Source organism: Pelobates fuscus, chromosome 9 (genome assembly GCF_036172605.1).
Source record: "Pelobates fuscus isolate aPelFus1 chromosome 9, aPelFus1.pri, whole genome shotgun sequence".
NCBI lineage: Eukaryota > Metazoa > Chordata > Amphibia > Anura > Pelobatidae > Pelobates > Pelobates fuscus.
This window is the reverse complement of record NC_086325.1, coordinates 137780850-137792358: the sequence shown is the minus strand read 5'-3', so window position 1 is coordinate 137792358 and position 11509 is coordinate 137780850. Positions and strand designations below refer to the sequence as shown.

At 41.8% G+C, this 11509-nt stretch overlaps 1 long non-coding RNA gene across 1 annotated transcript; it reads right to left on the bottom strand.

The window, feature by feature from the left end:
* Positions 1–886: 886 nt before the first annotated feature.
* Positions 887–10998, bottom strand: LOC134572408 (uncharacterized). Its single transcript, XR_010085278.1, has 3 exons — positions 10926–10998; positions 6672–6909; positions 887–959 (listed from the first exon to the last, which is right to left on the bottom strand). It is a non-coding gene; the product is annotated as an uncharacterized LOC134572408 (long non-coding RNA).
* Positions 10999–11509: the final 511 nt, after the last annotated feature.

Genomic DNA, 11509 nt, shown 5'->3' with positions numbered 1-11509 from the left:
TTGATCGCTTTTGAATTTTATTTTTTTAGTGAGGATAACTGATTTCTCCAGTCTATCCAAATTGTATTTAATTTGTGTGGATAGGCTTTCAAAATCTTCTGTTTCCATAAATGGTTCTAGTTTTTTTTTCTTTTACAGATTTATCAAGTTGGCTCAATGTCTCAGTTCTTTGTTCAATGATGATATGCATATGCTATATTGAAAATGTTTCCAGGGCATTGTTCCAAATTAGGGATCGACCAATTATTGGTTTGGCCGATATTCTAAATTTTCATCAACATCAGCCTATAAAGATACCGATATTGCCGATAAAGCAGACCAGGACTGCCTTCAGGGCATGACAACCGAGACGGTTGTCATGGGCCCGGCGGTCCTGGGGGATCACAGCACACTCTTACTTACCTTCCCAGCAGCTCCCGTCTAAATCTTGCGAGTCCCACGGCCGCCAGAGCCTTGCCACAGGTTACCATGGCAACGCTCCGCGTGGCACACAGGCCGCGAGAGTTAGACAGGGGAACTGCTGGAAAGGGAAGTAAGAGTGTTACAAACTGGCTCTATTTAATAGTAGTCTGTTGGCAGTATCTCAATAAACCATTTATTTGTGTAAGTGATCAGTATACCCATCTGTAAGTGTTTTCTGAATTTTCCTCAATATTCCAATGTAGGTTATGAGGTGAGACACAGACAGTAGATGGTTAAAATTAAGTATAGCAAGTTTATTAAAAAATAAATGAAATCTTACATATAGGCTTAAAAAAAAAGTCATCCACATAAGCACACGCACAATATATTTTGATCAAGGTGCATAACAAAGAATGAAAGAAACAAACCCCCTTAAATAACCCCCTAGAGTTTCTTTGAGAAGTCCACGTTCATTGGGTTTTGGCCAATACAGTCCTTCAGTTCCGTAGAATAACCAATTAGGTGAATTTCCAGCAATGGCCATCTTAGGATAACTCCTATTAGGTAATGGAGGCCATATTACTATTAGAATCAAATAAAGAAAGATACATTTAAACAACAATTTAAAATTTAAAAAAAGGCAACAGTTTTGTCAAAAAGGGTATAATAAAAAAAAGACGTAGAATCACAATACACAATGATAGACAAAATGGAAAGGAAACATATTTTAAAGTATAGAATAAAGTCAATTAAAACAGGAGAGTGAACAAATGCCCTTTGTATTCAATTACAATTCTCAGAATAATGTTCTTTAAAGAATTAGAATGAAACAAATCTGAACATTTTAATAAATTTCACAGTAGCGACCCAGGACTATTGACATTTGAAGAGATAGAACAGGGAGAGATCGTGGCGGGGAGATGGAGGGCGACTCAAAACATCTAAGCAAAAAGGAGAATATCTTTTCTTATTAATGGGTCTTAATATAGAGTTTGATGTTAAAGCTTTTTTATTGTCGTTATTTATTAGTCCTGGGTTCCAACATTTTAAGTATTTGGAATATTTATTGTTTTCCCCCTTTTCTTTTTTACCAAATTAATATTTTATATGTATATACCGTAAGATATTTTAGGACATTTGTTCTATCATCTTTTTCTTAAAATATCTTTATTTCCTTTTCACTTTTATTTAGCTATGTCATTTTATTTTTCCTTTTACACTTTTGACAGTATTTTATATGCTAAAATGTTATATATTGAATATTTCCATATATAGAATTGTAACTGTTTTATTTACACGTTTTCCTATTACCAATATCTACTTTATTATGAACTTGGACTCTGAATCATGTAAAGATTAATTTTAATATTTTTATGAAAAAATAATACATTTGCTTTGCTCCCATCTGCTCCCTTCATTTTTATTTATTTTTTAAATTCTTTATTTTGTTTGTGCAGAAGATGAACAATTATGTATTCAATGCCACAACAGCGCTTGGAAGTATTAGTGTTTTAACAAGGGTATCAGCATGGCATAGTTTAGACCTGCACAGAAATGGTAAACATATCATACTTTGTACAGTAGGTATAAACATGCATGTGGCAGTTGAGAACATAGCACATTTTAGGTTTAGCATAGTATGATATGACATCCTAACTAGGCCTAACGCAGTGATACTATAATTACAAGTGAAAAGAAAAAGTATGTCGTTGGTGGTTCCTACTCATCTAGGCTTTACTCTTTAGTTAACGACATCTAATGATTGCAATGCGTGGGTGGGCACTAGTGGGAGCGACGGTGATAAGAGGATGTACCACTTAGTCTTCAGGTGTGACACTGGTTTGGGCATAGGGGCTAAGTACATTGTGTTTGGGTGTTTTCACTCTTATCAATTAGGTGCCCTATGTGCCATGTAGTTGCGTGTGTGGTACAAGTGAGATCTATGATCCCTAACCAAGGGGGTTGCGGGGGGGGGGGGGGGGGGGGAGGGAGATAGATGGTGGTGGCCACTGTGCGAGCCCTTTTGCGTTGGTGACCAATGTAAGGTGTGGGATATCCACTGGTGGTCGTGTTAGCCTTTGGTTTAATGCACCCTGGGGGGATGGGGGGCATTGTAAAACTGGGAGATGCAACATAACCGTGAGTCATTAAAAAATTCTTATAAATTAAATAAACAAATAGATAAACATTTGCGCCTGTGCGCTTTTGGAATAAGTTGGAATCAAGTGGCTGCTATCGGGGCGCCTCTCCTTCGGGGTACAAAGGGGACAGTCCTTGTGGGGTTCTAATGTATGAGAGGTGGTAGGAGTGTCAGGTGGACCAGTTCCCGGTGGGAGCCCCAACGCTTGAAGGAAGGAGTCTGCCTCCTGTATAGAGGTGAGTTTCAGAGTGGTGCCCTTGTGGTCAACCGACAGGGTTTTAGGCAATGTCCAACGATAGGTCACATTGGCGTCTCGTAGGCGGCAGGTCACTGGGCCCAGTGTTTTCCTCCACTGGAGGGTGGACCTGATCAGGTCCTGGTAGAAGGTGAGACTGGTGGATTCGAAGTCCAGCGGTGTTTTGCCTTTTGTAGCCGTGAAGATGTGGTTTCTGTCGATTAGAGTTTGGCACCGAAGGATCACTTTTCTGGTTGCTAGAAGAGGTGCCTGTCTCGATTTGCTGATGCAAAAGATCCCTGCAAAGGATAGCCTTTTTGCCTGCGAGTGTGGTACTAAGGTAGCAAAGAGGCGTCTGAGGTAGTGTGGCAGTTCCGATTAGCTGATATTTTCAGGGATGCCCCTAATCTTTACATTGATTCTGTGGCTTCTGTCTTCTGCAGCCTCCAGCTTATTGATCAGGGCTGAGTGGGAAGACTGAAGTTGCAGCACTGTTTCTTTAAGGTCTCTCACTTCTTGTTGTACGTCCAGAATGTCCTCCTATGAGGTTTTCACACGGTTTGTTACTGCTTGGACCTCTGTTCGCATCATGGGCATATCTGCCGCAACCATTTGCCTCAGCTCTACCAGGAGGTTCCTAATACCCGGTTTGGTGGCTGGCGTCAATGCATCGGGTCTGTCTGCACGTCCAGGGGTGACTGTGGGTCTATGATTTCCCCGGGGTTTGCTCCGAGCATGTGGAGCTTGTGTCTCGATCAGTCGTGGCAGCCATCTTTGGGGCCGCAGGGCGCTGCAGCATTGTGCTTATATAGCGGGTGTCTTTACACGCAACTGTAGCTATTCGCTGGGATTTCCGTCCCATGTTTGCCGTGTTGGTTGTCTCGCTCTCCGTGGGTGGTGTGGTGATAGGGTACACCGCGTTGCGTATCAGTGCTTCAAGGGCCCTGTATGCTGGGTAGGCCTTGGCTTTGCGGCGTACTTTCCTCCCCATTTGCGGGAATAAAAAGGGCATCGGTCGGTAGGTGCCATTTCTCCCTTGCTCTGCCTGTTAGTCCCTTGGGCTGCTTTGGCCTGTCCGGCAGGGATTGCCGGCAATTTCTTCCAGTGTGGCCAGAGCTCACAGGACTTGCGTCCGCTTGGTTCAGTGGCTAAGCTCCGCCCCCTTCATTTTTAATGCCGCAGTGATTAAAAAAATGCCCGGGCTGAATTACCCTGTAATTATGTATGGTGACCAGTAGATTACGGGCTTCAGAGCACATGGCTGAATAATCCAGGACTCCATTTTGGTTTGGCATTAATGCAGAGCTGGATACAAGCAAAGGAAGATCACTGTCAAGCAATTGTTGGGTCTAAGGACAGGCCTATTCTGATCCAGTGCTCAGAGGATTACTGAACATTCAGAAGAATATCCCTGCAGATAGCTGCAACCAGACCAGTTTTCTGACCAGTGGAATACTTTAGTTTAACTTCAACCATATTATGGAATACAATACCCATGGGTCCCAACCACGTGCACCAGTAAGGGTACCCAACTGCCTCTAGGGTGAGGTTCATGTGGGTCAACACAACAGTGTTGTTGGGCGGGTGAGGTTCATGTGGGTCATTGCCTTCCAATTATGGTTACTGCATTATATTTATTTCTCGGTTATTTAATTGTATAGATCATATGAATAGCTGTTGTCAAGGTCCATTGCAAGATATTTCAGGAGATTTGATGATCTACCGAAACTTCCATAAAAAAATTGAGGTAAATTAGAACAAAAGTATCTTATTCCAACCATTTACCACTGTCGGTATGGACACATGACAAAGATGCATAAAGGTAGCTGCCAGAAAGGAATGGGGAGCTAGGCAAGTTTCTTTAAAAAAATTCAGTATTATCTTAACGTATCTAGTGTGCCCTTCTGTGGGATTCTTTTGACTGATGGATTATGGATAAATGAACTTTGCAACTGAAATGGAACCGTACTTAAAAGATAACGGTCATTACAAGTTTTAAACATATTATTATAAGCTTTATATTATAATATGCCATCTCCGAATATTTATTTTTAATTCATGTATATTGATTTTTTTAAAGAAATTGCTTGCCTACTTTTCCAACTCCCCTTTTCTTGCAGCCAACTTTTATGCCTTTTGGATCAGACTGTCTGCCAGTCCGTACTCACTAATTTCCCTAATGGCTTGAAAGCACTTCATCTAATGATGGACTCCTACTGTGTTTGCAGAGAACATGCATAAAATTGGTTAATCCCACACTGGGATAGTGGTGCAGAAAACCCAAATCTTAACCGTCTGTCAATGTAAACTTTGAATGCTACATGAAGAGGCTCGGTGAAAGTGGCAGAGAAGGTGTGCAAGTGTTTGAATCGCACAGGGGATACAATGAGATACATCCAGTCTCATAAACCTGTCTGTTTGAGAATCAAAATGTAATTGGTTTTCTTTAGCATTGTGAATCACTGAGAGATCTTTATCAAACATGTTGAAACACCAGGACTTAATATCATCTTCAATCCTGTTGGTCGCTTTCCCTATCTAGGCATCTACGCCATAAGGTTTGAGCATCACCATATTGCTCAGGGGCATGCAAGTAGGAGCTCTTTTTATTCTACAATAAATGTTTCAACAGAGATGTATGTTTTGCCTTGCATGACAACACTGATAAAATCCAGCTAAACATTATCCAGAAGTGGAGATTATACCACTGGATGCTGTTTTGTTTGTACCACATGAAAGGCTCTGTCATGTGAGTGCATTACCACTCATTACTATATATCCCTAGAACTTTCCTACATACTACTTTCCTATACTGCTTCTATGTTTTTGGGTTTTTTTGTTAATATTCTGCTGAAGACCCTGACCTGCTAAGGAAAACAGCTATATATGCCTAGATGGAGGTTATTCCATCAAAGCTTTCATCTCAGAACTGGTTTTAAAGCTCCTAAAATTGTGGGTGATTTTCCATAATCACGCCACCGAAATTTCTAGTTATATTCCAAAATTACATTTCTTTCTGCTCTCTTACAAACTCACCTACTGGAAGAGCAACCACCAACCCATTGTGAGAACTTATCGGTACAGCCAAGAAGAGGAAGCCTTGGCAGCTTGTTGTTGCTGCTTTTGCTTACCAGGACTCCTTTAGCACTTAATTCTTTTTCTTTTTTTTTTAATTCTTTATTTTTGGTGCAGTTTCAGCAATACAGATATAGGTATTTGTGCCACGACAGCAGATGCACGATAAAACAGTCACATTACATTTGTCTCATGTGTTGGGCCGAGTCGAGCTATGCACATTTTGTATAAGGGCTATGTAGTTTAAGCGAGGGACTGACTATGCCAGTGCTGCGTGTTAGATATGTATCTATTGTCGTCCCAGGGGGACTTTGCGACTATGTTGGGACGCTGGCACAGGTTATGGCCTCTGTAGTTGCTTAGTTCCTCACGTGGTTCAGCATGTGTCAGGTTGGGTATCGGGCAAGGTCTAAGCCTTTGTGTCTCGTCTATGTGAGAGTGCAGAGTGTTATGGAGTTCGGGTACATAGGAGTCATGTGACTTCTTCTGTATGTGTTGTTTTGTTCCGGCTAGGCCGGTGTTCCCGCCTAGGGGCTCCATAGTGTACTGTGCCCTGTAACCCCGGGCATTTGGGGGGGTGGAGGGGAGACACTGGTTGGGCGCTGGGCCATCATTTCACCGTCACGGGGCCGTGTAGTCAGTACTAACCGGTGAGGTTGGGCCAGCGGAACAGGTTGTGGGCGATTTAGCTCGTCTTCAGAAAAGACAGCAAAACGGAGCGAGATAAACAGTGAATAAAAATACACAAAAACATAAGAACAGAAAACGGTAACAGTAGGCTGGCGTTGTGACCAATGCAGGTTAGCACTTAATTCTTACCGTATTCGTTACATTTTGTAAAGGATGTCCAGGCCTCTTTTCAAACCTCATCATCTTAATCTTCAACTTGGTAGTAACTTTCCGCCTTCTTCCGATCTTTCTCTATGTAGAGCGTGGTTGCGAGGAAAAATCCCCCTCCGATGACTCCCACAAAGGCACAAATAATCAGAGCAGAGCCTAAGCTATTAAGCCGCAAGAGGTCTGAATCTGGCTTTCCTTTGCGTATTAGATCTGAAATCTGAGAACAAGAAAGATGAAAGAGAAGCAGTTATAGCTAGTGATTAAATCAAGGCCAAAATGCAGGTAAAACAGTAAACTAAATAAATAAATAAACATAAAATAAGTAAATCCTGGTAGCCAAAGAGAGTGGCTATCAGAAAATAGATAAGAGGGAACAAGACAGAGAAATAAGTGAAAGCTCAAAAACTGGAAAGAGTGGGGTTTCACCAAATCCCAAGGGTTATCACAAATAGGAAATTACAATTATACAATTAATGCAGATGAAACTATACCATACAACTGTACAATTTAAAATTATACAAACTCTAAATATTATAAATCACAAAAATTGTAACCTTATCTGTAATAATGCAAACAGAGTACTCAGGATAGCAGAATAATGATCTATGTGGGATATTTAATTTACTATAGCAGCAAATAGTCCAAATGTCAATATATAAGTCCAAACATAGAATTTGATAAATATTGCACACCAGTCTTTATAAGTGTGTATCATAAACCACCTTTGATCAGCTAGAATAAATAGCAAAATCAGCTGAGGTATTTATGAATTAATATACTTTCATGACAAAGGAAAGACAAAAAAGAAAAAGAAAAAAGAAATAATTAAATAAACCAAAACAAAACATAGGGATAGAACTAGGGGCTTGTTAGTATTGCAAACTAACAGCCTGACATTTAGTCTCTCATTAAAAAATCTGGGCTGACCGCCAAAAAGATGATTGCAACTGTAGCAGTCAAAATAGATGTGCAAGTTTTACCATGTTATTGCTGTAATAACAATTCAGATAAAATCCGTATGGATCCAAAGATGACTTGTAGAACATATAGATTAAAAGGTTATTTTATTTAATTAATAGTGATCTATTAATAATCTTATTATTAATGATCTAAAAATAATGAAACATCGGGGGCGGGGTCTGACCGCCATGCTGACCGGTCGCATGCGGGAGAGGCTCCTGCAGGCATTGGCCCTTCAGCCTGAGAACTATGGCACACTAAGCCCATAATAAGCCAAGAAGTGCAACAAAGTGACCGGGTGGCGGTGGACGCTACTGCAGACCCCAAGATCGGGAGCTTCGAGGCCCCTGAGGGCTACGCGAGGCTTTGGAGTCTGCAGCCTACATGGGAGAAGGGCAGGGTGGACGGCCGCCGCCCTGACTCTAAATCTAGCGGCCACTCAGCAGCCCGATGACACTCCTCACAGGCCCCCCCCCATGGGCCGGGGGGTTATCCGGGCCCACACTGGAGGGAACCAACACATCTAGAACCGATACCACGGCAACTACCATGCTCTCGGACCCCCGAGCCACGCAGACAAAATGGCCACCCCGCTTCTGTAATGGGCACTTTGGAACACAACCAGCAGAGAGAACATCAGGGCTGGCTGATGCACCTATCCCCAGACCGTACTACCACACCAGCAAACTGCTAAGTGATTGGCGGACCAGGCCTTGGCACCCAGCGATCGGGACTGGTCATTGGGCATAGAGCACTGCAAGGAGATTGCACACACCACCGCACAGCACCTGGATGGATCGCCCCACCGGGGACCCCCAATGCTGGCCACTGGTGGAGTCGGCTGAGATCACACAGAAACACACCTACTGGACTCTCCACCTGTCAGAACCTTGCTGTCGCAGCCCACAAATGAGCCAGCAGCAACGGGGAGCCAAAGGTTGCAGAATGGAGGGGCTTGTAAGCAGCACTTGTCAGCAATCTGAAAGCGATGTGCCCGGGGGACTACGGGGCTTACATAAAGAGACTCCAGTGGTTCTATTGATCTCAGAGGTTTTATCTCACATGCTTGCTATGCGCTTACTGTAATTCTATGCAGCACCTGTCATGAGTATGTCATGATCGAAGGCTATTTCAGCTTCAGGCTATGCTCTTGGATCCACATGGGCACTAGCCCTGTCTGATGTATTAGGTGTCTTATCTATAGCCTGTATTATCAGTATATAACCATAGTATAGCTAAACCATGTACATGTAATGCTTTCCCTTTTTGTCACTCCTCTGCTTTCTGTTCTATGACATGCCCATCCTGATGAATAACAAAGCGAGAACCACAACTACCGTAATATAGCCTTAAGTACAAATGCTTCCGGCCTCAAAATGTATTGCTACAGACCCTTAAGCGTAACTGCCTTTGTCAACCGCGTACTTAACCTAGCAAGTCTGGCGCAAACTACTGACCCTACATAGCCTGTTATATACATGTTGTACAAAACAAAAATGTGATGACACCTCATTTTACTTAATACTTAATAGTATATTTACTTTTCTCTTATTTTTTGTTTTTAATGCGCTACAAAGACATACATTTAAACGACCAGCCTGCTCCATATCTTAAGCGCAACCAGCACTGTTCTATGCATGTCTAGCTTAGCCTGTTATAACATGAAAACGATGTTTAATAGTTTGATACTCTCATTTAATATAAAAAAAATGTGCTGTCTAAACTGTCACGATGTGAAATGTTAAGGAAACACATGTGGACGCTGTCATGGCGCTACACGTATGTTGTCAATCTATGCACAAGACAAAATAAAGAATTAAAAAAAAATTAAAAAAAATAATGAAACATCAAAAATATGGGTAGATAAAATACTGCAGAACTGTTCCAAAGTAGAAGAAAGTAAAAACGGCTATATGACCTGACCGATGCTCCTGGATGGCTGTGGATGGTGATAGTCTTCTTCCAGGTAAATGTTGCAGCAGCCGGTGAGGACGGCGTCCGCGGTCTTGGTTGGTTCACCTCCGACCTCACATCGATAGGTGAGCCAGGATGATGTCAGGCAAAGGGAATGGATAGCCGAATGGTGCTCTCCCCAAACAGTCCTTAGTTCTCAGTACTCGCTCGTATGGATTGTAGCCTTACGCGTTTCAAAGGGTATTGCCCTATTTCATCAGAGGCATATCCGTGTCCTACTTAGTGTCAGTATATATACCTGATAACTATTGCAGATGACTGTGCTACCTGAAAAAAATTATAAAAGTCAAATAAATAAATAAACATATCCAAATTCTTTGATCACGTGTATTTGTAAGAATACAGCACAGTTATTTTCATTAGACAAATTGCCAAATGGTGAATTTTGCCATCTGTCACATATAATATGTAAAGATTCTCATGTTTTAATTTCCATACTGGTTGTACCTGTTCAGTATCTTCACTTAATGATGCATATTTCAACAACTGCTGGTAATCTATAATGGGCATCCCACTGGAAGGACCACTTAAATAAAGACACGTACAGGGGATTTCCATAAAGTCTAAATAGCGCAGTACCGGATGGGAAAAAACAATCGGGCCGCATATGGGGCTATTAGGACTCCGAAATCCAGACATTGTTCACACTATTCAACAATATACAGATTTTGCACTTCCGGACCCAAATATTTGGTCCAAATATCAGCAGGGCCAATTGCTGCTGGACAGCTGAAAACCAAACCAAATTTAATAATTCCAGGCTCAGAGGCTTAAAATTCGGGACCCGGTTTGAAAAAAAATCCCAACTGTTTGCCCACAGGCATTGCTAGCCTGTGATCAAATAGTTAAAAACCTATTCTATTATTCTAATATTCTTGGGGGAGGACCTACTGTCCCCACAGACCCCCGGAGTGGAGAGGGAGAGATTTTGGGACGGTGAAACTTTCAATTTCCAAAATAAAATAAAAAAGCGATTAAAGTAATGGAGGGAGGGGAAAGCGATCTTCCCTTTGCAGGCACTTTGTCTGTAAGGGACAATATAATTGTGTCTCTTGAAAGCATGCGTTGTGTGCGCTGATGACGGACGTAAAATATATATAAAATTGACATTAGGCAACCTGCAATAGAGTTCAGAGTAACTAGCCCCCGAGACACGAATGCAAATATCTCTGAATGTGCAGTGTTTAAAGCACATTTGCACATCCAGGCTCCCACCACCATGATCTCTTCAAATTACTGAAGTGGTCATGGGGGTTGGTGTAAACCTTTAATGTTTATGGAGATATAATGATCACTTACCACTCCGATTACATACGGGCTGCCAGCATCTCCTAATATGTGGGACACAACGATCTGCAATACTGCCGCCGTTCCACGTCTTGTAGGAATCACCACATACTGCAAAAAGGGGAGAGTTAGAAATATCATCAGACCAGGAGGAACGAGCAAAACATCACACACTAAGCCGCGGTTCCAAGCCTACTAATTAGTGAACTAAAAGTTTTTTTGGGGGGGTGGGCAGGATTGCAGGCACTATAACAACTTCAATAAAATTAAATTGTTAAAGTGCCTACAGTATCCCTGTAAAGGTCTGTGCAGGGCCGGTGTGAGGAAATTCAAAAGCAACAATATACTGTTTCTTGCATCAAAAGTCAGCTGATTTTGGAACTGGAACTGTGGTCAGCAGTAACAATTCAAAATTTCTCAAAGGAGACTCCTCTGTTCACAGTATTGCTAATAAAATAGCATTGGTCCAAATCCATATGTTTTATTATAAATCGATAAAAATACAAATATAATGGGAATTGCACCTCAGCGTGGCAAGCAACCCCTTACCTCCTCACACATATTGTGTCGAATGTCCCCTCTTAATCATAGGATCA